Consider the following 5,641-nt stretch of genomic DNA (forward strand, 5'->3'; position numbering starts at 1 on the left):
GGAAAAATTTTCTGATGTTATGCATGGAGGTGGTCATATTCTTGTTGTAGGTCTTTGCATTTAGCTTTTGTCATGCAAAATTTTCGTTCCTTGTGATGTCCAGTTGTTACTCTACTACTCCAATATAATCTTGCATTTATGATGGAGTCATATTATTGAGGGCTATAGTGAGCACCATCTCTTTTCCGTTATTTTCTTTGGGCTGCATTAGAGATGACTTGCATGTGGCAATGTTCCTTTGAGTATTTTCCTTTCTTGTCTCTAGGCTCTTCTATATATCTTTGATTTGAGCTTGTAGCTCTTGTAGAGTTTGGCTTTCACTCGTAAGCTATTGCTCTTCTTTGCTCACCATTGTATCCTTTGGATCCTCCGAATCCTTATGGTGTGCTATTGACTACTTGATGTCTATTTAACCAATTGTTTGGAATTTTGGGATCCTCTTGTAGGTCCATCATTGTCCTGTGGTGGTGGCATGAGCATTGGCTTGCATTTGGGAGGAGGTAGAACCATGAAATCTTTGATTAGTTACATGTTCCCCTCCTAGCGTGCTTGTTGTGTCTTGGTGATTTCCTACCCCCACACCTACATCATCTCTATAGGCAACTACACTACATCTGTTTCTTCATCTCTATTGTCTCTTAGATTCGTAACTTATCCTTGGTGGTGAACAATTCTTTTCTATCTACCCTTGTTGCTTATTCCACCTTTCTGATCATTTTTTAGCATGGTCATCAATTTTTGTGGCTCTTTCAGTATATGCTACCATTTGCATCTCAACTTCCTTTAGCCATTTTACTAGAGCTTATTGTTTTTTGTGTCCTTTAGCTCGCAGCGTGCTGCTTCGAGCATATTCTCCTTATGAAGGTGTTTTGCTTCTCTGTCTTCCATCTCCTTCAGTCTTTGGCTACAATTGTAAAAATTCTTTTTGGTGAGTTGCTGCCTCTCTGTAACCTTGGCTTCTACTTTGAATGCTTTCTTTTTGAGCACATGTACCTACTTCTCCAAGTTGTGGGACATGAAATAATTTGTTGGCATTCTCCAAATGCTCCAAAATTTTATTTGTGCTTGCATCATAGCTTGGGATGCTTCACTTGAGTTGTTGAGGAGTGTTGCACTCATTTGGAAGGCTAAAGTTGATGTCAGATTCATCAGATTAGTGTGTGTGCTTGAGCTACTCATGCTACATGTGCATAAATCTTTGGAATAATATTCTCATCATGTGAAGTGTCATCCCCATGTGTAACTAGGGATGTATGACTAATATTCTCATCATGTGAAGTGTCATCCCCATGTGTAACTAGGGATGTATGACTAATGACTAGTCAAATGCCTATCAAGATCATCGGATGAATCACTATGGTAATCTAATGTCATAGTATATGCTGAAAATATGATCGATATGCATACTCCTACGATGTCTCACCTCCACAAACTCATCACTACTCTCATGCACCATCCCTAATTGCTCAATCACAACTCGATCCACATGAATGCTGCCAGGAATGCTATGAAAACTAGCAGTAGTGGTCATATCAAAAATATCTCCACATGTGACAACTCTATAGGAGTTGCCCAACACATCTAATACTAGAACCTCGGGTCTATGCTCCTCATGGTCTATGATATGCTCATCAACATGTTAAGTGACATCCCCATGTGTAACTAGGGATGTATGACTAACCAAATGATCATGACTAGTCAAATGCCCATCAAGATCATCGAATGTATCACTATGGTCATCTAATGTATCCCTATGATCAATAGGAACAGAGATAGGTTGCTCTATGATGCTCGTAATGCTCGATATGCTCGTTGCCATGCCTACCCCCAAGATCGTGTCCTCATGATCTAGGTCACAGACATCATTGCTGCTACATACATCATCATCATCATCATCGTGTATGTGTATGTCATCATGTGCACATGTATCACTATCATAGGATAATATCTTGGTGCTAGAGTTGGGCTACTTGCAGTGGTCCACTTTGATGTTGAGGGTCCCTCTCTAGTGAACTCTCGTAGGGGAGGAGCAACAGTTTCTCCAAGAAAGGCTGTCTCTCCTGGTTTAGGTGTATTAGTTGAGAACACTTCCATGAATAATGGTTGTCCTCTCCACGTGAGCTCACGAATCTCCTTCCAATCTAAGGTTCGGTATTCATTGGCCCATTTATCAACGATTCGAGTTTTGTATCCTGCAAGCTTCTCGACTACCACCACAAGTGCTAGAGGAAGATCTAGCTCTGGCAATCTAGTTGTGGCATAATATCCTTTTAAAGAGTCCTTATAGACCTCTTGAAGTGGGTCATCCTGAAAGACCTTTGTCACTGAAATTTGTCGTACAAACTCCCATTGGTTCTCAGCCCCCTGATCCATTTTGCTCTTGCCTTTCCTGTCCCTTTCCAAATTTAGATCTACAAAAAGTAAATCATCTATGGATGGCTTTGAGGACTGGACATTGGATGGTCCAGGCATGTCCGGCTCAATGAGCCAATCATCTCTAGACTCCCTTGCTCCGGAAGGCTTTGATAAATCTAGGAACTCACTCTTAGAGAGCTCTCCTAATTTGTCTACATTCTCTGGATAATAGGTGACTTCGTAGCGAACACCATCTCCACCCATGTACATGTTACCCTGGTCATTGACTAGAGGTGCTCTATCAAGCTATGAGAAAAAGTCTGCAATCTTAACGAGATACCGTTGTTGTGGATCCCTAAAGATCTCAGCTCCTTGAGCATTCGTGTAGACATATTGAAGTCTCACATTGAGTGGTAACCCCATGATGTCGGCTTCAAATGGATTAAAAGATCTTGTGGGTGTCCTATTTGGGGCTAAGGGATGACTATTTGACGGCCCTAGATTGTCCATAGACAATGAGCTAGTTGTCCTGGAAAGGATATCAGATTGGGATTTGGAAAAGGTTTCAGCAATATCTGCCAATTTTCCTACCGATTGGGTCCCACTTTCCTGCGTAGGTACTCTAGAAGGTGCCCTAGACCCTATGGCAGTGTCTATATGACGTCCCGACCGCAAGTGCATAAGGTCAAATTTTAAGGTTGGTTTTTTTTTTCAAAAAAAATCCAAAAATTTTCAAGTTGGCTCAAACTTTGCCAGAACCCATTTTGAACCCCCTCGAACACTTTAGGCTAAAAAAATAGCGTATTTTTCAGGATCAAAAATCGCTTAAAATTTACCAGTTTTCCATACTGAACTCACTATGGAAAAATGGTTCCGGGACCAAAATTTTGACGATGGGTGTTTTCTAACTCCTCTCGAAAAGTTAGAAAACCTCCCAAATTTTTGCGGCAGAAAATGATTTTTTTTTTGCACCCCTTTATCCGGTGCGGTGGCGGTCTTTATGGTGCGGTGTGTGGGTCTGTCCGCGCGGTGCGCTATTCACGCACAATCGCCATCTTTTATTATTATTTTTTCCCTTTTTTGAAGTGCGTGCTCAATGCGTGTGCAGTGAACTCAATGCGTGTGCAGCTGTGAGATTTGCAGCGAATTCAATGCGTGTGCAGTGAACTCAATGCGTGTGCAGCTGTGAGATTTACAGGGAATTCGAAATGTTTAATCTTCATGTGTGTGTACAGATTTCAGTTTCTCTACAGGTGCAGGTTTAACAGAGAACTAAAATGCACAAAATTAAAGATGCAGAAAACTAGGCTAAGAACAGAAAATAAAACGAACATGCAGAAAATTGAAACTGTAAAAATTAACCTCAAACAGTAAAAATTATCCTCAGACAGAATGACAGAAATGCAAATGAGGCCTCTCTCTTTCGCACACAAATTGAAATTGGCAGGTTTAGCGCCTACCTCCAATCCTTCTCGTGTGTTGAATCCTTGTCCTGGCCTTAAGGGAGGGGCGTAGCTAGCCAATCGCGCTCAAATTGCAAAACAATAAAGATAATTTAACAAAAGATTAGTCTTAAATAAGTACCAAAATTAGTCCCAAAACCTGCTCTTCTATCCAACGGTTTTGCAACCGATTAGAGCTTAACAAGGAGTGGTAGTGTGTGTATGGTGCTCAACTAATATAGGCACTCGCTCCCTGGCAGCGGTGCCATTGTAGAGCGGTTCTCTCTAGCGTGCAATATAGTGCTCATAGAGTACTACCGATCAACAAATGTGTTAAGAAACACAATGTCAATCCGAGGACTCGACCCGATTAGTGCATGAAGGCTTATCCCTTGAGGGAGAGCTGACATACACGAACCACCACTTGACGATTCAACCATTCAAACACCTCAATCAATCTCTCAATTCCTTAAACCCACTACACTAATCAAGAGAACAAGCAATGCATGGCAATCTCTTAATCCCATTCAAACATTGATTAAATCTTAGCTTTCCCTAATGCAAGAAAACCCATAAGCGTGCATCTACTAACCCACAAGCTCATAGAGAGAGTCTATCCATGAATAACTCATTGCCAATGAAGTGGGCAAGAGCTGGCATCAATGGAGACTACACGCACACTCACTACAAGCATGCATACACAAGAGAAAGAAAGAAGCATTCAACTAATCATAGATTAATCTACTTCAATGATACTAAAACAGATTAAGAGAAAGAAGTGGAGCTATACTCATTGGAGCTTGATGCTCATTAGAGTACAATAGAGAGAGAGAGTTAGAGAGTTGCCATAGCTTGAGAGCTCAAGAGCTTCACTCAATAGCTTATGAGAATGGCCAAAAACGTGTTCTTTCTTTAGCTAACATCTTTTTTATAGAGATGTCACTAACCCTAACCCTAGGCCTCTTTCACACATGGGCGGACAACCCCATAAGTGAGCCTTGCTTAATACACTTAGAACTCTCATTTAGAACCCACATTGGCCTAAAACGATTTACATTGCACTTCGACACAAAAATATGGAAAAATTATGTGGGTCTTTATGTTCCCATGGCTACAATCCCGCTCTCTCGCATTAATTGCTTCCGGCATCCTTCCATAATCTGTGTTCCCGTGGAACAGCGTGGTGGCCCCAAACCATGTGCTGAGAGCCCCTTCCTGGCTATGCTCAGAGCTCCTCCCTGAGAGCTCAATGAAGCTTCTCATCACTATTTCTTGATTGCTACTTCCTCATAGGCCATGAAGCACCTCTTCTCTCTCTTTTTTTTTTCTTTTTTTTTTTTTGCTTCTACGATGCTTAAGCCTTGGAAAAAAAAAAAAACGTTAGCTTGACTACGTCGTGCGCTTGGGTGCGGATACTAGAGAGCAGTGCAAAGAGAGTCTGCTACGTGTCAAGTGCTTCCATAGTGGATCGTCTTGCACCTTCAGTCGCCCTCAGCTCACCTCACTGCGTTGCTTGATCAGACCACCACCGGTCATTGCGTTGCTATGCATCGGAGCAAAGTTGATTGTCTGTCTGTGCTGAAAACTGAAGTTTGAAATAAGAGAAACGTTACATTTTGTTTTTGTTTTCCTGAGTTGCTGAGCAGTGATGCGGCTGTTAGTTGCTTGCACTATAGCAACTTGATGACGTGCTGCTTGCTATGAAGACTGTGAAGGCTACTCTGCTTGACGTTTGGTGATGTGGCTACTAAAAAAATGGCGTTTGCTGATTTTCAAGTTGTTTTCTTTGCTCAACTCTCACGCTTTGTGATCTGCATTTGAGCCTGGAAAAGGCGATGTTTTCC

This window comes from Cibotium barometz, chromosome 60, assembly GCF_041138505.1.
Source record: "Cibotium barometz isolate CiBa-2024 chromosome 60, ASM4113850v1, whole genome shotgun sequence".
NCBI classification, from domain to species: Eukaryota; Viridiplantae; Streptophyta; class Polypodiopsida; order Cyatheales; family Cibotiaceae; genus Cibotium; species Cibotium barometz.